Below are 26616 nucleotides of genomic sequence, written 5' to 3'. Positions count from 1 at the left end.
TTTTCATTGTGATGAGAACTCCTAGGATTTATCTTGTAACACTTTCATATATGACGTACAGCAGTGCTAATTATCTTTGTCATGTAGTGCATTAATTCCTCAGTATTTATTTATCTTATAAATGGAAGTTTGTACCTTTTGACTTCCTTCACCTAAGTCCCCTTCCCCTCACTCCTGCCTCTGGTAGCCACAAATCTGATCTCTTTTTCTATGAGTGTGTTTGCTTGTTTTTGAAGTATGATTAATCTACAGCACTATGTTCGTTCCTGGTGAAAAACATAGTGATTTGATATTTCTATACATTTCAAAATCATCACCATCATGAGTCTAGTTGTTATCTGTCAGAATACAAAGATATTACACAAGTATTAGCTATGTTTTCTTCTAGAAGTTTTATGGTTTCAGGTCTTACATTTAAGCATTTAATTAATTTTAAGTTTATTTTTGTACATGGTGTGAGAAAATGGTCCAATTTGATTCTTTCCATGTAGCTGTCCAGTTTTCTCAACATCATTTATTGAAGAGGCTGTCTTTTCCCCATTGTATATTCTTGCCTCCTTTGCCATAGTTTAATTTCCCATATAAGTTAGGTACATTTCTGGGCTCTCTATTCTGTTCCATTGATCTATATGTCTGTTTTTCTGCCAGTACCAAACCATTTTGATTAGTGTAGCTTTGTAGTATACTTTGATGTCAGGGAGAGTGATATCTAGAGTTTTGTTCTTCTTTCTCAAAATTGTTTTGGCTCTTCAGGGTGTATTGTGTTTCTAGTCAAACTTTGGAATTATTTGTTCTAGTTCTGTGAAAAATGGCATTCGAATTTTGATAGGGACTGCATTGAATCTGTATATTGCCTTGGGAGTATGGTCATTTTAACAATATTAATTATTCCAGTATGTTATATTTTTCCATTTGTTTCTGTCATCTTAAATTTCTTTCATCAGTGTCTTATAGTACAGGTCTTTTTCCTCTTTAGTTAGAATTAATCTTATGTATTTTATTCTTTTTGATGCAATTGTGAGTGGGATTGTTTTCTTAATTTCTCTTTGTGATAGTTCATTGTTAGTGTATAGAAATGCAACAGGTTTCTGTATATTAATTTTTCATACTGCAAATTTACCAGATCAATTGATGAATTAATGATTTTTGGTGGAGTCTTTAGGATTTTCTATGTATAGTATCATGTTATCTGCAAACAGTAACAGAAACTGTTCTTCTTTTCCAATGTTAATTCTTTTTTTTTTTTTCTTACTGCTGTGGCTCAGACTTCTAATACTACTATGAATAAAAGTGGTGAGAGTGGGCCTTCTTGTCTTCCTCCTGATCTCAGAGGAAATGGTTTTAGCTTTTCACTGTTGAGTATGATGTTAGCTATGGGCATGTCATATATGGCCTTTATTATGTTGAGGTATGTTTGCTCTATACAAACTTGTTGAGAGTTTTTATCATAAATGGATGTTGAACTTTGTCAAAAGATTTTTCTGCATCTATTGACATGATAATATGATTTTTATTTTTCAGTTTGTTAGCATTGTGAATCACATTGATTGATTTGCAGATATTGAACCATCCTTTCATCCCTGGGATAAATCCCATTTAATCATAGTGTACAATCCTTTAAATGTATTTTTGAATTCGGTTTGCTAATTTTGTTGAGGATTTTGCATCTATGTCAATCAGTGATAGAGTCCTGCTATTTTTGTTTGTTTGTTTTTTGGTATCTTCACCTTGTTTTGTTGACAAGGTGATGTTGGCCCTGTAGAATGAGTTCAGAAGTGTTCCTTCCTCCGCAATTTCTTGGAATACTTTCAGAATGGTAGATGTTAACTCTCCTCTAAATGTTTGGAGAATTTACCAGTGAAGCCTGGACTTTTGTTTTATGGGTTTTGTTTTTTTTTTAATTACCAGTTCAATTTCATTACTGGTATGTTTGTAATATTTATTTCTTCTTGATTCATTCTTGAGAGATTGTACATTTCTAGGAATTTGTCCATTTCTTCTAGGTTGTCCATGCTATTGGTGTATAATTCTCTGTAGTAATCTCTTATGAGCCTTTGAATTTCTGTGGTGTTAGTTGTAATTTCTCTTTTTTTCATTTCTGATTTTATTGATTTGGACCCTCTCTCTTTTCTTCTTGATGAGTCTGGCTAAAGGTTTATCAATTTTGCATCAGCTCTTAGTTTCATTGATCGTTTCTATTTTTTTTTTTTTTTTTAGTTTCTATTATATTTATTTCTGGTCTAATCTTTACAATTTATTTCCTTCTACTAACTTTAGGTTTTATTTGTTCTTCTTTTTCTAGTTCCTTTAGGTGTAAGGTTAGGTTGTTTATTTGAGATTTTTCTTGTTTCTGAGGTAGGCTTGTGTCACTATGAACTTTCCTCTTAGAACTGCTTTTGTCACGTCCCATAGATTTGAACCATTCTGCTTTCATTTTCATTTGTCTCCAGGTATTTTCTGATTTATTCTTTAACTTCTTCAGTTGAGAAGCATATCATTTATCCTCCCGTGTTTGTGATTTTGGAGGTTTTTGTTCCATTTAGTTGATTTCTAGTCTCTTAACATTGTGATCAGAAAAGATGCTTGATATGATTTCAATCTTCTTAAATTTACTGATATTTGTTTTGTGGCCCAGCATGTGATCTATCCTGGATAATGTTTCATGTGCACTTTAAAAGAATGTGTATTATGCTCCTTTAGGATGAAATTTTATATATATATATATATATATAGTCTATCTGGTCTAATATGTCATTTAAAGACAGTGTTCCCTTATTGATTTTCTGTCTGGAGGATATGTCCATTGATGTAACTGGGTGTTAAAGTCCCCTACTGTTATTGTGCTTCTGTCAATTCCTCCTTTTATGTCTGTTAATATATGCTGTATATATTTAGGTGCTTCTATGTTGGGTGCATATTTATTTTTATATATTTTTATATATTTAATATATTTTCAATTATTATATCTTCTTGTTGGATTGATTATTTTGTCATTATGTAATGTCCTTTGTCTCTTGTACAGTCTTTGTTTTAAAGTCTATCTTGTCTTTTTTTTAAATTTTTTTTTATGGACTGATGACTTTAGATTTTTGTTGTTGTTAGATTTTTAAACAACCTGGTGAACCATCTGTACGAAGAATCTGACAAACTGGAAAAAATGCTGTGCAAATGTGTTAGCTTAGAAGTAAAAAAAAAATCCTCTTCCAGTTCAATATTTAATTCACTACCTGATAATATGTATTTACATAGAATTTAAGAATGAACTATTTCAATTCATTCTTTTACTTTTTTGAATTTTATTTTATTTATTTTTTTATACAGCAGGTTCTTATTAGTTATCCATTTTATACATAGTAGTTTATATATGTCAATCCAATCTCCCACATCATCACCCTCCCCCCCGCCAAAGTCTATCTTGTCTTGAGGAAGCATGTATATGGGTCTTTTTTTTTTTTTTTTTTATTAATCCATTCAGTCACTCCATGTCTTTTCATCAGAGCATTTAGTCCATTTACATTTAAATATTGATAGGTATATATTTATTGCCATTTGGTTGATCGTTTTGGGGTTGTTTTTGTGGCTCTTTTTTGTTCCTGTCTTCTTCTTGTCTCTCTTCTCTTGTGACTTGATGACTATCGTTAGTGTTATATTTGGATACCTATCTCTTTTTAGTGTGTGTATCTATTATAGATTTTTGGGTTTTGGTTACCATGATATATGTGATATCATGATTATTATATATGATTAAGTTGCTGATCTCTTAAGTTTTAATGCATTTTAACAACCATGAATTTTTACTACCCCCCCCCCCATGTTTACTGTTTTTGACATCATATTTCATGTCTTCTTGTTTTGTGTGCCCATTACTGTGAATATAGATTATTTTACTACTTTTTTTTTTCTTTTAACCTTCCTAGTAGCTTTATAAGTGGTTGATCTACTACCTTTCCTATATATTTGCCTTTATCAATGGGTTTTTTCCTTTTATAATTTTCATATTTTTAGTTGTGGGCTTTTCTTTTCCACTTAGAGAAGTCTCTTTAACATTTCTTGTAAAGCTGGGTTTGTGATCCTGAACTCTTTTAGCTCTTGCTTGTCTGTAAAACTTTTAATCTCTCCACCAAAACTAACTGAAAGCCTTGCCAGGTAGAATATTCTTGGTTGTAGGTTTTTCCATTTTATTACTTTAAATATATCGTACCACTTCCTTCTGGACTGTAGAATTTCTGCTGAACAGTTAGCTTATAGCCTTATGGGGTTTTCTTTGTATGTAACTTGTGGCTTTTCCCTTGTTGCTTTTAATATTCTCTCTTCATCTTTAATTTTTGCCATCTTAATGACAGTGTGCCTTGGTCTGGTCCATTTTGGGTTGATACTGTTTGGGACTTTGTGCTTCTTGGACCTGGATGTCTATTTTTTTTTTCCCATGTTAAGGAAGTTTTCAGCTGTTATGTTTTCAGAAATATCCTCTGTCCCTTTCTCTCTCTCTTATCCTTCTGAGACCCCTGTAATGTGAATGTTAGTATGCTTGATGTTGTCCCAGAGGTGCCACCAGCTGTACGACCAGGGGAGTCCCTGTCCAGGTGCTGAGCTGCTTATGGGTGAGGTCAGGTCAAAAGGTGACTAGCTAGGGGACCCGAGGTGTGCCAAGGCTAGTGCTGGCCCACAGGTACACAGAGCTGTGTCCTGAGGTGGCCAACTAGGGAGCCAAGGATCCCAGACCTAGTGTCAGCTTCCTGATGTGTGGGGCTGTGGCCCAGGGGGTGGCCCTGGGCTTCTATGTACCTCCTGGTGGGTGGGGCCAGTTCCTGACACAACTAGCTACATGGTCTAGGGTGACCCAGAGCTGGTGATAGCCAGCAGGTGGGTGTGGTCAGATCTCAGGGTGACTGGTTGAGGAGCCCAAGGAGTCCTGGAGCTGGTGTCAGCATGCTATTCAGTGGGACTGAGGCCATGGGGTCCCTGGGTGGTGCCTGCCTGATGGTGGGTGGGTCAGGTCTTGACACAGTTGGCTGTGGGGTCATGATAGTTCTGGGGCTGATATTGGCCTGTGGTTGAGTGGAGCCAGGGCCCAGGGAGTCCTGGGGCTGGTGCCAGCCCACTGGTAGGTGGAACCATGTCCTGGGATCTCTGGCTGCAGGGCCCTATTAGGACTGGAGTTGTGTTTAGCCCATAGGCGGGTGGGACCAAGTTAAGGGGTTGCCACCCCTCCAAGTCAGAGGGTCTAGGGACTGGTTCTGGACCTCTGGTGGATGAGGCCAGATCCTGGGGCTAGTGCAGGCTAACAGGTGGCTGTGTCCAGGACCCACAGTATCCCAGGGCTGTGCTCTTCCTCTGCTGGATAAGCCTTAGATCCTGGGCTAGTATTGGCCTACTGTTGGGAGGGGCCAGATCCTGGGCCCTCTGGTGGATTGTGCCCAGCTAACTGCCTTGCCTGCAGCCTCCTAGGACTGGTGCCAACTGGCTGGTAGGCCAGACTGGTTTCTGGCACTAACAAGCTAGAGGGGAGGATTCCAAAATGGCACTTACCAGCACCAGTGTCCTCATGGTGGGATGAATTGCTGCCAGTGGCCATGTCCCCAGGGTGAATTTCAGTTGCCTCCTGCCTCTCCAGGAGGCTCTTTAAGATCAGCAGGTGGGTCTGACCCAGGTTCCTTTCAATTTACTACTTCTGCCCTGGGTCTCCAGAGCATGTGAAATTTTTTGTACACCCTTTAAGAGTGGAGTCTCTATTTTCCACAGCCCTCTGGGCCTCCCATACACAAGCCCCACTGGCCTTCAAAGTCAGAAATTCTTGGTTCTTTTCTTCCTGGTGCAGGACCCCTGGGCTGGGGAGCCTAAGGTGGGGATAGGACCACTCTCTCCTTGGGGAGAGCCTCTGCAATTGTAATTATCCTCTCACTTGTGTGTTGCCTACCTGGGGATGTGGGTCTTGACTATACTGTGTCTTTGCCCCTCCAACCTATATCACTGTCATTCCTTCTTTATATCTTTAGCTTAAAGATCTCTTCTGTTAGTCCTCAGATCCTTCTCATCTTATAGTTGCTCTGTAAATAGTTGCAATTTTGGTATGTCCATGGGAGGAGATGAACTCTGAGTCTTCCTACTCTGCCATCTTGGCCACTCCCCTCATTGTTGTTTTAATTTGCATTTCCTTGATGACAAACAATGTGAAACATCTTTTCATATGCTTATCTGCTATTCCTATATTTTCTTCGTTGAGGTGTCTGTTAAGGTCTTTGGCCCATTTATTTGGTCAGGTCATTTTTTTTTATTGCTGAGATTTAAGATGTCTTTATATATTTTGGATAATAGTCCTTTCTCAGATGTGCCTTTTGCAAATATTTTCTCCCTGTCTGTGGCTTCTCTACTATTCTCTTGATGTTGTCATTCACAGAGCAAAAGTTTTTAGTTTTAATGAAGTCCAACTTATCAATTTTTTTCTTTTTTAATTTTCTTTACAAGGATTGTGTCTTTGTTGTTGTTTGTAAAAAGTTATTGCCACACCCAAAGTCATCTAGGTTTTCTCCTATGTTATCTTCTAAAAGTTTCATACTTTTGAGTTTAACATTTAGGTCCTGTGATTCATTTTAAATTAATTTTTGTGAAGGCTGTAAGGTCTGTGTCTGGATTCATTTTTTGATTGAAAAATGTCCAGTTGTTCAAGCACCATTTGTTGAAAAGATTCTTTTATTGTTTTACTTTTGCCCCTTTGTCAAAGATCAGTTGGCTATATTTGTGTAGGTAAATTGCTGGGCTCTCTATTCTGTGCCATCATACTGTCTATAAATTCTTTTGTCAAAACAATGTTGTCTTGATTACTGAAGCTTTATAACAAGTCTTAAACTCCAACTTTTTCTCCTTCAATATTTTGTTGATTATTCTGGGTCTTTTGTCTCTTTATATAAGCTTTAGAATCAGTTTGTTGATAGCCACAAAATAACCTGATGACAATTTCTTTTTAAATTTTTATTGGCTTGATTATAGTTGATTATAGTTGATTTACAATGTTATGTTAGTTTCAGGTGTACAGCAAAGTGAATCAGTTATACATATACATATATCCACTTTTTTTTTTTTAGATTCTTTTCCCATATAGGCCATTACAGAGTATTGAGTAGAGTTCCCTGTGCTATACAGCAGATTCTTATTAGTTATGTATTTTATATATAGTAGATAAATCTCCCAATTTATCCCTCCCCCTCTATCCCCTGGTAACCATTAGTTTGTTATCTACATCTGTGACTCCTGTTTTGTAAATAAGTTCATTTGTACCCTTTTTCTTAGATTCCACATATAAGCGATATCATATATTTGTCTTTCTTTGTCTGAATTACTTCACTCAGTATGACAATCTCTAGGTCTATCCATGTTGCTGCAAATGGCATTATTTTGTTCTTTTACATGGCTGAGTAAGATTCCATTGTATGTACATACCACATCTTCTTTATCCATTCCTCTGTTGACAGGCATTTAGGTTGCTTCCATGTCCTGGCTGCTGTAAATAGTGCTGCAATTGGGGTGCATTTCAAATTATGGTTTTCTCCGGGTATATGCCCAGGAGTGGGATTGCTGGATCATATGGTATCTCTATTTTTAGTTTTCTAAGGAAATTCCATACTGTTCTCCATAGTGGCTGTACAAATTTACATTCCCTCCAACAGTGTAGGAGGCTTCCCTTTTCTACACACCCTCTCCAGCATTTATTGTTCGTAGATTTTTTGGATGATGGCTGTTCTGACTAGTGTTAGGTGCTACCTCATTGTAGTTTTCATTTGCATTTCTCTAATAATTAGTGATGTTGAGCATCTTTTCATGTGCTTTTTGGCCATTTGTATGTCTTCTTTAGAGAAATGTCTATTTAGATCTTCTGCCCATTTTTTGATTGGGTTATTTCTTTTTTTGATATTGTGCTGCATGAGCTGTTTGTATGTTTTGGAGATTAATCCCTTTCGGTTGCTCCATTTGCAAATATTTTCTCCCCTCCTGAGGGTTTTCTTTTTGTCTTGTTTATGGAATTTTGATTGAAATTGCATTGAATATACAGATCAAATTGGAAAGAACAAATATCATAGTAATACTGATGCTTTCTATCCATGAACATGGAATATATATTTATTTACTTCTTCTTTGATTTTGTTCATCAGAGTATTGTAGTTTACCTCATAAAGATCTTGCACATATATTGTTAGATTTTTGTCTAAGTATTTCATTTTTGGGGTGCCTATGTAAATGATGTGTTTTTAATTTCAAATTCCACTTTGTTGCTGTTATATAAGAAAGCAGTTGACTACTATATATTAATCTTGTATCCTGCAACCTTACTATAATTGCTTATTAGAGCCAGAAGTTCTTTTGTCAGTTCTTTCAGATTTTCTACATAGAAGGTTATGTCATCTGTGAGCAAAGATAGTTTTATTTTTCCTTTCCAACCTGTATGTCTTTATTATTTATTTATTTTCTTATTGCATTAGCTAGGAGTTCCAGTAAAATGTTGAAAATCAGTGGTGAGAGGGGACATTATTATCTTTTTTCTGACCTTAGTAGAAAAGCTTCAAGTTTCCCACGATTAAGTATGATGTTAGCCATAGCTTTTTTGTACATATTCTTTATCAAGTTGAGGAACTTCTCCTCTACTCCTAGTTTACTGAGAGATTTTGTCATGAATGGGTTAGGTTTTTTGCATCTATTGATATTATTCAATATTTCTTTTTAGTCTATCAATGGCTTACATTAATTGATTTTTGAATGTTGAGTTAGTCTTGCATACCTGGAATAAATCCACTTAGTTGTGCTGTTAACAAATTCTCTTTTGATTTAACTAAAGTGAGAGATAATTGAGAGTGGTATATGTAATGATTCAAGTGTTAGTGGCAGTGTAACTACTGATGTGTAGGCATATATGTAACAATAATTTCACATGGATTTATAACTATTTTGTCTGGATACTCTGTCTTAATTTTAAATCTAAGAAATTTAATCTAAGTTAATGTTTTAGTAAAATAAAATTAATTAAATGTCCTCATAGGAAGTCATAAGAAATTTAATTTGCTTAAAAATATATATCACTTAGTACAATCATTTAGTTTAGTATAATAATTTTTCTTTTTATGATAGTCATGTTCACCTGTCTAGAAATGGGATATAATTTTAATTGTATGTTATCAATTTCCAGGCTGCAGTTCTTCAATATTTGAAAATACTTATACTGTCTTTCCTCAGACTCAATAAGATAAATATCTTTATAGTAACAATTGTTTATCTGTCCCATCATCCAACCTCACCTTCCTCTTTCATGACAAAACTTCAATTTTGTTCAATTATATACTTGTAAAAAATGCAGCCTATGTGTGTCAGGAAAGTGCACACCATCCACAGTACCTGAGTTTTTGTATAACTAAAGTAATCATAGGAATTCCAAACCCTTTGAAAATGTTAGATTCAGAAACTTTTAAAGTTAATTAGCATTTGTTACTCACCTGGCCAAAGTTTTAAGTCATGTGTGAACACCTGAACCAAGCCCAAGCACAGGAAAAACAGTAAGAACACATCTAGTCCCACTGCCGTTCCAGTGATTTATGAGTAGAGGGGAACCAGCCTTGCCAGCTGATGACCCCCAGAGAATGAAGCCAAGATCATAACATTGTTGGACCACTGACTGATTCAAAGATTGAAGTCTGCTCTATTTCTGAACCTCAGATTAGATGAGTTTGTTGTTTAAGGCAGTTTGAATTTTTTTCCTGTTACTTTCTAAAGTTTATACACTTTAAGTGTACATAAATATATATTACCTATATGCTATATATGGCATATTATATACATTATATATATATCAATATTATATATATTTTTCTACCTCCCTGAACAATTAACTTCTCTAAAAATGATAAAGAAACAAAGTTTGATTTGGAAGAAAGAATAAAGTAGATTAGTGATGTGCAGTTGCTGAAGGAAACAACACATGGAATTATATGGCTCACTAACAGCTTAGTCGTTGCCAAGACCTCAAAAAGTGCAAATAATTAGGAAAAAAAGGTTCATGAGTTATTTTATCAATCAATATAAAGTGTAAAATCAACTTCATTTGTTTCTATTCATATTCCTGCATATAGGTAGATATTTCTCCATAATGAGGCTCATCATGGTGTGGAATGAGTAGATAATACCACTACCCCAAAATTTCACTCTTACAGATTTCTCCCATAGGTGTTTATTCCTTTGGGTTGAAATATTATAAAGTCTTGTAAAAACGTAAAAACATTATCTTGGAGGAGCAGAATTATCACTCAGTAATCTCTGAGCTAAAATAATTTTATCAGTTAAATTAGCTATTTGGCCGCTTAGTTTAAATGAAAGTCCACAAGAGGAAATCACAATTACCTTTGTCATACTTTGTTCTGGGTCTATCCTTTTCACTTAGTATCAATGCTTAGAGAGTATTGTGGATTTACTTTTGAAAATATGACTCAGATAAATATGCATTATAATTCACTTACTTTAAGAGATAGGTGTTCCTTTCATCCAGGATCCAGAAGGACATTATGTTAATGTGTTGTCTCCTAAAAAACATATAAGACTCTTCACTATTCTTTTAGAAGTACAATATTATCATTTTTATAATTCTATGTATTTGTTTACTGTCTATAAGAGCCAAATATATTTATATAATCTTTTGGGGCTTTGATTTTGTTTGCCTGGATGCTGCATTTTTTTTCATCCATAAGCATTTGAATGTACTTCCAGCGTTTTAGTTTGATTTTGTTCTTCCCATGGCTGAGCAAACAGCTCATTTGCTTTTAGAGTCTTTTAAAAATGTTTTTGTTGGCAAATATCTTCTAGTGACAAGATTCATTTTTTTCATTGCTTTTATTTATAAACACTAGAAATGATAGATGAGAAATGATATGTCAGTAATGAAATAGTCTCTCTAATCAGTATTTTTAATAGACAAAAGTATATTTTTCTTTAAAAGGCTAAATTTATGGATTGTATTCTAGAATTCAACTTCCTCAATTTCCTAGAACACTTTTCCCCAGAACAAAGAGGTTTAGAAATCATCTGAATAAATCTTCCTCCTTTTTTTTGACATTGTAAAAATGAGGAAGTAGAAAATGCCTAATTCATTTATATGCACCCTATCTGTTAATGATAGAGCTAGAACACTAAGATAACAACTTCTAGTGATATTTCGCTAGTGAATCAGTTATTAATTACAATAATAACTCCATGTAATAAACGATCCTCCAAAACTCAGTGGATTAAAGCAGTAACATTTATTTACTTATTAGTCTGCAGGTCAGCTGGGCTATTTTTTTCTATTCAGGCCTGGGCTCGACTGTCTTCATTTGTTCTTGTGCAGTCACTTATGGTCAACTGGTGAGTTTGCTGAGGCATTAATAATCTTGGCTGGGATCACTCACATCTCTGGGGTCTGTGATGGGCCATCCAGGGTGACTCTGACCCATCTGACTTTTCTTCTTCATCAGCTAGCCTAGACTTCCTGTTGTTCAATAGTTGAGGCAGCATTATAAAAGAATAAATGAAAGCACACAAGTACTCTTGAAGCCTGTTTGTAACCCACACACCATCACTTCTGCTGCAAGTCACAGACTAGCTCAGATTCAAAAGTAGGGAAATAGATTCCATTTCTTGACAGAGAATCATAAAGATACATTTAAAAAGTGTACATAGAAGGAGAGTTAAGAATCTGGTCATGTTTGTAATCATTTAATACAACTATCATAAGCCTATTCATTTTTCTCTGTCTGTATTCCTTGAAAGCTCCCTCATCTTTGTACATAATCTCCAAAACTGGTATCATCCATCTCCAAGTTCTCTACTTTTAATTAACATGTGCAATGCTGGCAGATTGCTGTCCTATTGTGTGCTTTTTTGTATCATTTTCTATGAGATGCAAAGTGAAAAAGCAAAACATATCATTACCTTTCTGGGAATCTGATATTTGTCCGCCCTATATCAGAATGTCTTCACCTATTCTACTGCATGATAATTAATTAATTAATTGTAATGCATTCATTTTAATGTAAAACATAAAAAAATTAGTTTAAGAAAACTTTTGTTTATCTTATAGATAAAGCAGAGTTTTCTTTCTCAAGCAGACATTAGCCAGAGCACTAAGGTTGTCTTTAAATGGAAACCAAGTGTTAAAACTTTATCTTCATAATTAGCACTGGTGTATTTTTGCGTAAATATAATTTTCTTAAACTCCTATTCATGGATATATATTCCTTGAACAAAATGAACTTCCCTCTTTCACAGCTTGCATTCTAATAGAATTAGCAAGTAGTTATAAGGTTCATAAAAAGAAATAAAATTGTGTCAGGGAAAATATAGAAGTCTCATTTTGTCATGAGTTGGCTACTGTGACAAGAAGTGGGGTTAGTGAAAGACCTACAAGACCTGCAAGTCTGTCCCTTATCATTGTAGTAGTTCTCAAATGTGTTTGTGGAGTTAGAAAAATCTAGATTTGAATTACAATACCATGGCTAACTGGGTGTGTCACCATAAAAGACTCCTGAATAATCTCTGTGAACCTTAATTCCTTTACCCATAAAATATGAACATTAGAAAATACCTCGTAGGATTCAGTTGGTGCTTCAACAAAGCAAAGCATATCAATTAGACTGTCTACCAGAGTGTTTGCCTTATATTAGAGGCTTCAAAAATGTTGCCATTTTATAAACTATACTGGTGCTGAAATCTCAGTATGTGTGAAGGAAATACAGATTTTCTTCTGAAGTAGCTTGAAGTCTCTTTGTGTAAGTTTTAATGGTGATGGATGTACATTTATAAAATTCTTATTTTTGTTCTTCTTTGTGCTAAATTCAGCATTTCCTACTCTTAGTGTATCACATTGCTATTAATATTCTTCCTAAAGCTTCTGTGTGATGGGTGAATAGTCAATGATGCTGACCTGTTAAGAGCAACAACTTCACAACTTCAGAGCTGGGACATCAGGTCTAAATCTGCCACTTATTTGCTACATGATTTGGAGCAAAAAACTCAATCTCTGTGTGCTTAAACTTCCAAAACAGGAAAAAAAGGAGATGATATAGGGTCTTTATCATGAAGTTCTTGTAAATATTGAACAGTTAAATATGTTTTAATGTACTTAAAACAGTTCCTGGCACATTAGAGGTCCTCTATCTTGTGTATTATTATTGTTTTTAAAGATAAAACTATGAAGGTCCCTTCAGATAGATAGATAGATAAATCGGTATTGCTTACATATGCTTAAAGAGCATAAAATGTAGATTGCATGCTAAATTAAGGGATTACAAACAACATTTTACACTGTTTCATTAGTGATAATGGTTAATGTTTACTGAGAATTTTGTTTCTGTTTACTATCTCATGATCACTATCTCTCACAATCTTAGTAAAATGTTATATAATCTTTTTCTTTACTTCTGATAATGTACATTGCAAGGTACATTATTTCTTAGTCTCGTATTACATCAAATATTCAATGCTCACAGAAGAATTTAGAATGGATATGTATTGACAAACTATAATAAAATGAATTCATATATAGTAGGACTTTGGGTAAAGTTAAGTTATGATGGAGAGTCTTATGGAATATATAAGAACAAGAGAGAATATTACGGTATTTATTTTGTTTCTCCAAGCTGTTGTGAATTTTTAAATTATTGATGCATGTCAGAGACTAAAAAATAATGGGCAAGGTGGTTAAAGCTATAGGAAAAGCAACTGAAAAGAACATTACAATAATTATACATATTTTTCTACTACTTCTCAGTCAAGTCTACTTGGCGCTTTCTCTGCTCTAAATGACAGAGAGCAGAGAGGAAAAGAGAGAGGCATAAATGAAGAGTTCCTCTGAATTCACAAAGCAAACACAGCAACAGATAAAACAGGAACTCAAAATACATAAGGTATATGTACCAATTTGCTTCAGTTCAGTTCAGAGAACACTTCGAGGAGCAATTTAAATTATTCCAATAAAAATATATTCTAGTTCAAACTATATACTGTATATTTTTAATTTTTCCCCAGCATACAAAAGTTTCTCTTTCATGAGAACAAAAATTATAAGATTTATGTTCTATGTCAACTTGAGAATACTATTATTCACTTAGGTTGCTATTTTACAACTGGTTCAATTGAAAGACATGGGCAGGATTGCTGACAGCTCTTAACAGTCCAGCATCTGGGGTGGCCACCTACATTAGTCTGTGGTTTTGACTTCTAGCATTAGACAACAGGCCACTTCAGTCAGCACAGATTATAGCTCACAGGTCACCACCTGTGAAAGGGGCTGTCTTAGTCCATTTGGGCTGCTATAGTAAAATACCACAGACTGGGTGGGTTATAAACAACAAAAATTCATTTCTCACGGTTTTGGAGTCTGAAAGCCCAAGATCAGGGTGTCAGCATATTTGGATTCAGGTAAGAATCCCCTTTGAGTCTGCAGACTTCTTGTATCCTCACATGGTTGAAGGGGCTAGAGAACTCTCAGGAGCCTCTTTAATATAGCACTAATCTCATTCATGAGGGCTCCACCCTCATGACTTAAGCACATCCCAAAGACCTCCTAATACTGTCATCTTTGGGGCTGGGATTTCAACAGATAAACTGGGGGAACACAAACATTCAGAATGTGCATAGCAGGGCCCTTCTTTGTATTAACTACAGGGAATAGGAAAGAAAGGCAATGAAACCTCAAGGATTTGGGAAATGGAAAACTCATATGGTTTTACCATGGGTATACAAGCAACAAGCTGAGCTGCTGGTAACATCTAAATTTATATATTAAAACAAATAATACAGGAATTGAAAGAAAAAAAAGGAAGAAAACTAACCCAGAATAAAACCTGTGAAGCAAATGGGATAATTAAAACATTATATGTACTGATTGCATGGTTGTAACATGAGACAAATATATCTGAATGCTTTGGATCTAGTAAATTTTCCAGATACTTTGGCTGCAGAGACATAGCTTAAAAGCCTTTACTGAACATTAATGATGATAGAAAATACTGAAAGCACTGGAAGGAGGTGGCCCCAAGTAAATAGAAGAGAATAATCATTTATGTACATATATAACTTCCACTAATGTTAATTAGACCTTTGCATGTAAATCTGAGCACGTCAAGAAGATGGATATTTATGTATATACACACATGCACATACACTTTAGAGCTTTCACTAAGTTCACATTGTAAAATGACGGTAAATAAGGAATCTCTTAGGTCACTTATAATTTATACAATAATATTTTAGGACATGTGGCACTAGAAAACTTTTAGATAGCTAAAGCTTTAAATTCTTGGGTAAAATAATTTGCAAGCTGCTATACTCTACAGATTTTTCACAGCAAATGAGACTGTCAAACTTAAACTACTCATGTTTGTTAGAGGAATCTAGTTCTCACTTTGCCAGATGTTAGATTTACCCAAACCTACAAGGAAAAGAAGAAAGCAGAAAAAGGTGGTAGGTAAGGAGCAGGAGAGGGAGGAGAGGAGAAAGGAAAAGAAGGAGGAGAAAGAGCAAGAAAATTTGTAACTATAACCATATAACAGCAACCTAAGTAGACGGTGAAGTCATTGAGGTTGGGTCCTTGTCTTTATTGAATTGAGTTTCTGCAGCCTTGGGCATGGGGGTACAGTGTAGATGAACAATGCATGCTTGTTAAAGTAACCTAAATTGACAGAGTGACAAAGGAATTACTGATGTAAATAGTGTCTTTCCCAGCTTTTCATCCCTCTGGGGATTCTATAGAGAAAAAAGTCAAAACGAAGTATATATATTTGTAAAGTTCATTTGAGTTGAAAATTACCCTGAAGTAGTTTCAAGTAAGGTGGGCTACTGTCTGTGAGGTAAGAGAAAACATTAATTGTAGTAATACTATGAAAGGTGTACCTGACTTGGAAATTGTGGTCTTAGGATTGTCATGCTAGCAATTCCATAATTTCTTAAATGTTATGAAAACTTTAATATGTATATGTATATATCATATTTCTGGGACAAAATCACATACAAGGACGACTGATAACTTACTAAAATATAGTTGGTGAATTTAAAATTTTTGTGGTTTGTGAATACCAAAAAAAGGAAAGTCTTCCTCTCTTTCCCTCCCTCCCCTTTTTCTTTCTTTCCCTCCTTCCTTCTATCTTTCCTTCCAATGCACAACTAATGATGGGAATATGTGCTATAAATTGTGCTGTACTAGGCCTTGTCACCTGAATTATAACACTTGCAACGATCATCTAGTTATTTATTAATCTCCCTCACTCCCTCCAAAACTTGAATATACCTCTGTTTTTTACATTTATATGTTTAATTGAATTCAGTCAACAGTTTTTGAGGTCCTATGCAGGAAGAAGTTATGCTTTACAAGATTTAAATGTGAAAAGGTAAACAAGGGTGGAGAGACAACATGGTCTCTGACCTCACGTAGTTTATATTCTAATACATGGGGAGCCATTCAAAAAGTATATATAAATGTTAAAGTAGTAGCAAACTGTACTTGTTGCAATGCAGGAAAATAATAATGCCCATAGTAATAAGGAAAATATTAATTGGTTAGTTAACGACTTAGAAAAAATTAAAGAAACTAATTTAGTTTTTTTCCCATTTTTATACAAATTGTTGGAAATTTACAAAAACAAACAGAACTATGATTTTCTTCCCTGAAAGAGATTTCACAATTCTCTTTGGCCAAAATTCATACACAAGAAAATCTAACATAAGGTAATATGGTACACAAATCTTTGGACATAAAATAAGAAAATACATATGGGAATTTAGAGCAGTTTAATCAAAGTGCTATGAAACAACAGAAGGAAAGATTTAGTCCAGTAGGAGGAATAACTTGTTGACAAGCACATGTTGGGCAGAAGCAAGAGTTAGTGCAAGGGTTAGAATAAGAACTGAGGCCCAGGATTGACGCCATAGCAGACTAACTTGAACTAGGAATATTAGGGAAAGACCTAGTAATTCAGCTGCCAACAATCATCAGCCTACATCATAATTTTGTTTAGGCTAAATTCTAACTAAACTTTTAAATCAGTCAACTTATCAATCATTTGTGTCTGCATATCCATATATAACAGCTGACAATTCTATATATTATATTTTTATGATGGCAATATATATACAAAGACTGAAATTCCTTATATTTATAAATGACAATCAGCTATTTGCTAGAAATTTTTGAAAGATTCATGACAAAAATTCAAAGCCACTAGAATTGTATAGGACCCATTTTAATAGAAATAGAAGCACATAAATATTGGAAAATATTTTGAATCTTCCCTGATATACAAGCAAATCTTAGACATAAAGCTCACAAAGAAGAACCAAATTTCTGATTTTTTTATTAGTGTTTTTTAAGGGGAAGGACATGAGAACAAATTGTTGTATATGATATTTCCTTTTGGGATAGCTTGGAATATTAATGAATTTGCCCAAGGTGAATGAATTATATTAGCTAGTTATTTACAAGTGAAACATTGTAGACATTAAGTCCCTTGTTGATATGCTATCATCAATTTTCCACTTTTTTTTCTGTCAGGCTTATTACTGACAGTTAAAACAATGCATATAAATCTAATATGCTCATAGTTATTTGATTTCAAACAGTTCATTTTGTTCTTCAAATTGCTGTTTAACATAATCTCTAGTGGGATTTTTTTCTTATTTTCCCTTCTTTTCAATTTTTTTCATCACCTTAACAGTATTGATATTGTTGTCATATGTATGTTGAGCTTATCACTGAATTATATTTTGGTGGTGCCATTTTTCACAGGTGTAGCATACTTCTTATGAGCACCAATTCTTATCCATAATGGAATCTTCTTATTCTTCCTAAATATACAATGCTAATACTCTGCTTCTGGGTCAACTTTTGAAAGAAAATTGAGCATAGACTATTTTAGAAAATAACAAGGAAAGGAAGAAGGAACAAAGCAGTACAACGAATTTGGATACAAAGTCTTGGTACTATAATGGCATTTCAATATATCTTGTTTTCAAGTCCAAACCAAATATAAGAAATGACTATTTCCATAATATTTTATTTAAGGTTCAACCTAACTTGTTTCTATTCTTATCCTTAGCCTTATCAAGTGCCCATTTCCAAAACTGATTTATTGAGAGTCTTCAAAACAGAACTGGTACTTTTTTTTAACATTGCACTTTTTATTACCATTCCATCAACCAGAATGGCATTCCCTGTCCTCTTCTTTTAGACTTACTATATCCATTCTTCAAAACTAGTAATCCACTACTGAGTCTTTAAAAGCTTCCCATGGCCAGTCCAGCCTGAACTGATTACTCAGACATCTGAGCTTTTATATCAAGGCAAGTTTCAGTCATTGGCAATAAATTGTATACTACCAAGTAATAGTTCTACAATTACTTTTCAGAACTTCTAAGTAGATCGTTTGGTTGCGGGGGTCTGTTCAAATTTGCAAGTATTTATGTCATCTTCCTATAGGTAAGATACTGAGGCCAAGGACCACCTTTTATGTTATTTTCCCCTCAGAAACCAAAACAGAATGCTGAAGATGTTTGTTATTTTTAAGCCTATGAAACTTATTCTGTGGTGTAGTTCCATCTATGGAGAAATAAAATGCTGTGGTTTTTTTCATTTATTTGTTCACTCATTCCATCAGTATTTACTGAGTATCTACTAAGTGCAAGACTAGATATACAAACACTAAAATGGCACTAATTCTACCCCCAGTGCATCAGGATGGTAGACAGTTTTCCCTTATACTTGCTCCACATAGACCAGGTTTGCAAGGACTACATCCTCATACATTCAGTAGCTACTAGTCTGCAAGATCAGAGGACGACACTAAAGTGAGAGCATATTATTTTCCTATTCAGGCTCCCAAAAAGGAAAAGGTTTTGTTTCTAGAAAAGTTGGATTTCCCCTTCAAAATGTTGACTTTTCCATATAAAACTAAGATTTTCCTTGATGTTTATTGAGAAAACTAAACAAGAATAGATACAAAAATAGTTTAAGAAAATTAATAAACGAATCATCATGTAAAACTCCTTGGTGGCATTTTGATATAAGCAATTTTTTATTTGTTTTCTAAAACATCAACATATGTTTATTTCTAAAACAAAGAGTTGAATCAATGACAAATTCACTTTAGGACAGATGAATCCATCACGTTAGGATGTTTCCCATAATTGAATAAACTAATTATAGCCTCAGATTAATTACAAGGTTAAAACGTAACCATTAAAAATTTTGGAAAATACTACAAAATTCAAATTGTCATTCTACTGTTGCTTGTTTGTGTTAGTATAAGTATACATACACATTACATACACATATATTGCACTACAATATCTCATTTGTCTACCTCTTTTATTATATTGAAATTCGTATTTTTAGAGATAAATTTCCTTCCACAGTAGCTTATTGTTACTCTGTTGAGATTGACATAGAGGCCATGAACCGTGAAATCAGATACAACTGGGTTTGAATTCCAGTTGTAATATTTTATAGCTGGAGAACTGACAAATTTATTGAAACTGGTTTGAGCTGCAGTTTCCTCATCTCCAAAATTATCATAATGAAACATATTCATGGTGAAGACAGAATAGGTTGATATGTAAATTATCTAGTAAAAAGTCTGGCACATACTGTGCACTTTAAATCATATTTTTATTACAATATTGTGAATTTTATAGAGATGAAATTGATAATCTATATGAATACTAGATTGGAAAAAAAGATTATTCAGATAAAATATTCACTCTTTTGCTCTGTTTTGTAAGAATGAGTGTGGCTTTGAAAATTAGTTTTCTCCTTAAGTGGACTGACTTTTTAACCTTTCTATTGTGATAATATCTGCCTTAATCAAATTATTTTGACCATCCTTTATGCTATGCACTTTCTATAGAGGAAATCAAGCATTATACTCTTTGGGGGAAATTTAAAGTATTTTAAAAGTATACTGTAAGTTGATATAAGATGTAATATGTTAGAGTATGGGAGGCTTGGGAATAATAGTTCAGTCTATGCTATCTTATGGTCCTAAGTTATTCATTAGAACTTTAGAACTTAAGGAGTTTGATTGGTCTATTGCTTTTAGTTCTCTGTTATGAATACTGCATTTTTTCTGCACATAATTTTTTTTAAGTTTTTGGCACATTGTATTTACTCTAGGCTTCTAACTGCTAAAAAAGAATGAATAAACATTGCAAGGAAGATCTGGGGTCTGCCTCATTGTGCTTGCTGGGTACTAGTAGAAAAGGCCAAAGTTGTTTCCAAGAAAAAAATAATAATAATTTTAGACCAGCTCAATCTATGATCTTAAATGTGTGTGAAGCCATCACAAGTTTCAGAATAAAAACATATTTTTTAACTGGCTACATTCATTGACAATTTTGCCAGCTCTATGAATCCTGCCCTCTGATTTAGACCAGGACTGTATGTTTATTCCCATTTACTTATGAGGCAAAAGAAGCCCAGAAAGCTGACATAGCTTGGTTAGTGCATGAACATAGCCTTTTCAACCACAGTAAGAGTGGTTCTAAAGGAAAGAAAAAAGTGTACAATACTTAAACGTGTGACTTTTCTTAGAACAACACCAAACTTGGTTAAACTTGTTTGCTACCCAAGCAGCAAACATGAGAGTTTTGTGGGTTTTTTTTTTTTTTAAGATTAGTTCCTGCATCAAATCATCATCACTACCTTTATCAATTCCAATTGATTAAGCACCCTGCTAGTTCTAATGAAGATAGATCTACACTGGAGAAGAGAATGTCTTCATATAAAACCTGAACCTGCAATCTGCAATGTCTGATATTTAACAAACCTAAATAACTTATACTTTCTTATATAGCTGCTTTACAGAGCCTCATAAAACATTCCTCCTTTCATTTTAAGCTTTCATGGGTTTTTACATGCACAATATCTTAGTGCATTAGCTAGGTGATGACAGAGCAAAGAAAAAAAAATCCTTACTAATCCCTTCTAATCTTTTTTCAAGATTTGAGATTTTGGAACATTTCAGTTATTAAAATGTGTCACTCAAACTTTATATATATCTAAGTTAACATTTGAATAATCTTCTATGTCTGGAATATTTAGACAGTAAATTTCATTTGAAAACTAAAACAGTGTTTTAGTCATCTCTTCAAGTGAAAGTTGAAACAAGGTTATCCAATGTTAAATTTCTGTTCCAGAAAACAAGTTATCTTTACTCACATAACCAAAGGGAATCTTCAAGCCTAAGAAATGGTATTTATCAGGAGTTTAAATACACAGAGGTCCATCATTTCAAAATATATTGCACACACACACACACACACACACACACACACAAAACCCCTCTGGTATGCTCTGTGGTTTAGAGAAGGGTAAAGCAGCTGTTTCCATTTGGTGACCATATATCCATCCTCCTCGTGGTGTCCCATTGCCATTCTGAGTGTCCTAGTCATGGAGAAAAGCCTATCCTACAGCAGATTTCATCTGCTGTTTCATCACAACCACACGTGAAAGCTGAGTCATAATTTATTTAATACTGTAGATTGACTTTTTACTGGCTTTGTTTTTTCTCCTACCTCTTGTAGAAATCTGGACACAGTATCCTATTAAAAAGATCAGCTTTAATATTAATTCCTTACTGTTTTTTATAATGTCAAGTGTAACATAAAATTGTGCCCCTTAAATACAAATATTAAATATCACAATGTAATACTGAAGCAGTATATTTGTGGGCTTTTCTTTTTTCATCTCTGCTGAATTATGTCAGTTTAGGAAACACCTGGTTTTATGCAATTGTACAATAGGAAATCACTAATGCAATTACCTATAGGACTAGAAAGGTAACCTAAAGGTAACCTAGTAGAAGCTGGCTGGCTCTGGGACACAGCAAGTAGTGGGGACTGTGGTGGACTGGAGAGTACATGTTCCCCCCTAAACAGGTTGGCTGCTTATCTACAGCAAATTGTTGCCATGGGGAAAGATGGGCTGAGAGTTATCAAAGAAAAACTGAAACTGCAGAGTTTTGCATGTGATTGTACAAAGTTACTTTAGAATTCATTCAAGCTGTAAACACACACACAAAAACCCTCACGTACAGAGACTGTGTGAGCCCAACAAAATGACCTTTTGCAATGAGTCTCTATTAAGTGACTGATACTCAGTATGTTTGGAGATGATTAATCATATTAAGCTCCTGATTCATAATGCTACCTTAGACTTAATTAACTTTCACTGAAGTCTTATTTTGTATAAGGTACTCTTCTAGGTATTGCGTCAACACGAATAGGAATAGAGTATGGTCTTTTCTTCACAAGTCCATACACTCTGCTAGGGTGTTAGTAAATAATATCAAAGAAGGAAATCCATAAAAAGAAGACATCACTGCAGAAAAAAATGAATTAGAGACATAGAAAATTTGGCTTGACTTACATCTCTACCACTTACTGTGTTTTTGAAAACCCTATTTAAGTCCTCTGATTCTCACTTTTCTTATATGTAAAATACTACTTTGTTGTAATTGCAAGTCCCTAATGATTGTAAAACTCTTAAATACTCAGTAAATACTAGCAAAAACCCCAAACTCACAATAGAAAAATACCTCCCTTGGTAGAGTTCTATTGACAGAAATAATATATATATAAAGTATCTGCTCAGTGTATGGACTATTAGGTGCTCAATAAAGCACAGTTTTAGGGATTATTATGACATCCACATTTTGTAACATGTGGACGAAATGTTCTAATCAAAATATATCCTTTTCATGTGACAACAATATCTAGTCTCTTTCTCAACTTTCTTAATATCCTGAATATACCAGAGATATAAACTTTTTGAAGGAAAATGTTCAATGTAATAAGAGCAGGCAATTATTTATTCCCCAATTGGACATTTTTGTTGTAGATAAGTGTCAGCATTATTGCAAGATACTTGGCAGGCTAAACATGACAGATTTTTGGATAAAGGTATTTTATTTCTGGAAAAGTTCTTAATAAAAAGAGATAATATTTTAGAACCTCATCCAGTAGAGAAGAGTCTTACTAAATTCAAAATAAAAGGAAGAAGAATTTATAATAAAACTATCTATCATGTTATTACATCTATTGTAATGATGAAATAAACTCACCTTGTAACAGAATTCCAAAATATGTTTAAGTTGTTTCATAAAGCACTAAATAAATACACATTTTAGGTTTCCTGTCTAGAAAGAGAAAAAAGAAAAATTCAGGCTTACAGGATCTTTATCCTAGAAAGTTCCTCTTGTTAGTTAGAGCCTGATATATAAAGTGGAACTATATATCATGAATTCTTGACCATCAGTAAATTAGGACTGTGTCATCCTGGGATGGAAAGGGAATATCAAAGCCAAGGGCCCTTTCTAGAAAATGCTTTTTTCATGGTGAGGGTCTTAAATCTTTGGAGCCATTAGCAAGAGTGCTCTGTATGATCAAAATTGTCCATGGGTTGCATGGAGTTTTATTTATTGTACCATTTTCTACATTGCATTTCAATTCTCAGGAGCATTTTTTCATGCTCTCTGATTTTCAGACACTCAGGGAAAAGTAAAATATAGGCTCAAAATAAGATTTGTCTCTACATGGATGAATCAGTCATGCTTCATGGAATGCCTAATGCAGCCTTTGCTTCACCAAATCCCAAGTAACATTTCATTACTCCATAGGGTGTCCTGAGACTGGGGCTGTATTTGTCAATTGCTAATGTTAAGTCAATATGTATGTCTGAGTGTGCCATCTTATGTGTATAACATTTCCATGGTTCACTGAAGCTTAATATAATTAGTCAGAGGCAGTATTAGTGAGACCAAGTGCACATGTGACATCATCATTTGAAAGTGATGTATGGACTTTACTCCAAAATAGTGGGTTGGCACTATCTTGGCAGCAGACGCAAGGGTGCCTAAGAAAACAAATGTCTCTGGGGGTTGTACCATCTGCACATGCATTTCAACCTTAATCTCTGGGAATTCAATATTCTGCTCTGTACTTAAAAATCAACCCAGATGATCAGACTCAGAGACAGTAAGGACTGTTATTTCTAAAACCAAATGATCCAGGACTGTTTAGTCCTTTGAATTATTTTGTTTTTATTTAATCTGATATATTTTTAATAGGATTTTTTGAAATTTGAAAATAGTGCTTATACACTGCAAACTTTAGAAATTTTGAAAAACATTCAAGTGAGCATTGTCTCCTAATAGATTTTTTAAATCTATATTTTAACTACAAACGTGTAATCCTATTAAAATACCATTTTGTAACCCATTTTTATGTCATAAAATAGGATAATTGATTCCATAACATTAAATGGTTTACTAATACTTGCTTTTGATGAATGCATAGAAATTCCAAAATTTTATAATATGAATGTGTTATATATTACTTTATGAACCCCCTGTGTTAACTAGCTTCTGTTGCCTTAAGCAAAACAAATGATAGGAAATAAGGTTCCTTTATTTAAAAAAAAAAGGAAAAGAAAAGAAAAGAAAAGAATGTGTCAAAGTAAATCTGCGATCCCATTAGATTACTTTTAATAGAGAGGAGCTAAAACCTAGGAAAAAAAGAATGTAAACTATCAAAAAGAACCAATAGGGTACATTATTCTACTAATAAAATTAATGATAGATAAATTAAGAACAGATGTTTCTGTAATTCAAAACAATATTATCAGCTACTAAGTTATTAAGAACAATGACAAAATTATTTAATATTTAGCATTTCTAATAATATGCTGGCATATTTAGGCACAACTAGGAGTAGGTTGCAAAAAAACCTCATGTAATGATGATTTTCAGAGACTCTTCATGGAGAAAAATTTAGCGAAGTATGGAGTCAACCCCTTGAGATTCATCCTCTCTCTATCTGTCTGTCTGTCTCTCTCATAGTGAATGAAGGTTTAAGAAAATGAAATCCTGGAGAATGGCTGATTCTTTCTGTAACTTGAAAAGAGTAATTTATAGATTCTTAGTAAAACATTATTATTTCATGGGTTATTATGTGGAGATTTTTGTTTTCTATCAACACTTGAAAACTAAGCAGAAAAAATTAAATAAAAACACTAATATGAACAATAAAACATCATTTTCATATCCATGAATAGTGATAAGGCCTTGCCATGCTTTAGCAAAGGGAACTTCAGTGTGGTAATGTGACTCATACAAGTGTAATAGTCTAAAGATAAAGTAGAGAAGTATAAAATATAATATGAAAATATGTGATACCATGTGCTAAGAGAGCAGGTCAGAAAATAGAGTGATAAAATATTACCTCTAGTTAATGAGAAGATATAAGGGAAGAGGTGGGGTTTGTGTCCTAACTTGTAGATCAGAGGATTTGGGGAAAATAAAGCAATAGCGATTAATTTTCAGAGATGACCTATGTGAGTAGGAAAGACTTCTCAAGCATAGACTACATAATATAATCTTCTCACCTGGATGAGACTCCCTGTGTATTTTTGTTTTCTAAATGTTGAATTTTCTGCCTTCTCTGATAAGTATATTGTAGATGAGGAACAGAATTCTAAAACTACTGTATTGGAATTTCTTGGCAGAACAAGAGGCAAAGTTAATTTGACTTTTCTAAGAACATTTGCATTGTACTAAGTTCCATTAAACTAGGAAAAATATTCATGTAAACCTAGAGAAAATTACTCTAAATTAGGAAGTCATTTAGCAAAACTCTGTAGTTGCTGAGCTTTTCTAAACTCAGTAAGCTGTGTATAAGACATTGGAATTCTAGCAGAGAATTGTACAACACATTGATCTTAGAATGGCCAATATGTCACATCTCTTTCTTCTTCACCCTTTCACTTCACTTCTCTTACAGATATTCTAGTTTTAAGCTAATTATAATTTATGACACATCAATATGATGACGATGTAAAAATCTGTATATCCATTAAAGGCATGTTTTAGTAAAACATTTAATGCCATGGAAAATGTCTACTCTCTAAATTTGAAATTTAAGAAGAATGATAATGGTATATATACTAGGATCTTAACTTTGCCTTTTCCAGTTTTTCTTTTTCTTTTTTTTTTTTTAACTGTCATATTCCTTTTCTGGTACTTGTAAAATTTTTGAGACTATGACAAAGAAACAAAACTGAATAAGACAAAGATCAGAAATTGTAAATAAGGGTCCATAAGTCCCTCAAATAAAGTCTCAATTTGGATCACTTATTACTCATGAGATCTGTCAATTTTAAAAAATGATCTTAGGGCTTCCCTGGTGGTGCAGTGGTTGAGAATCTGCCTGCCAATGCAGGGCACACGGGTTCGAGCCCTGGTCTGGGAAGATCCCACATGCCGCGGAGCAACTAGGCCCGTGAGCCACAGCTACTGACCCTGCGCGTCTGGAGCCTGTGCTCCGCAACAAGAGAGGCCGTGATAATGAGAGGCCCGCGCACCGCGATGAAGAGTGGCCCCCGCTTGCCACAACTAGAGGAAGCCCTCGCACAGAAACGAAGACCCAACACAGCCATAAATAAATAAATAAATTAATTAAAAAAAAAAAAAAAGATCTTAAAACAGATATTTAAATATTTATATATACATTTTATTGCACTTGATCTTCAAGCAACTCTGCTTTCCTCCCACTCCTCTGTCC

Source organism: Balaenoptera borealis (assembly GCF_965194805.1).
Source record: "Balaenoptera borealis genome assembly, chromosome: 5".
Taxonomy (NCBI): Eukaryota; Metazoa; Chordata; class Mammalia; order Artiodactyla; family Balaenopteridae; genus Balaenoptera; species Balaenoptera borealis.
This window is presented reverse-complemented; position numbering follows the sequence as displayed.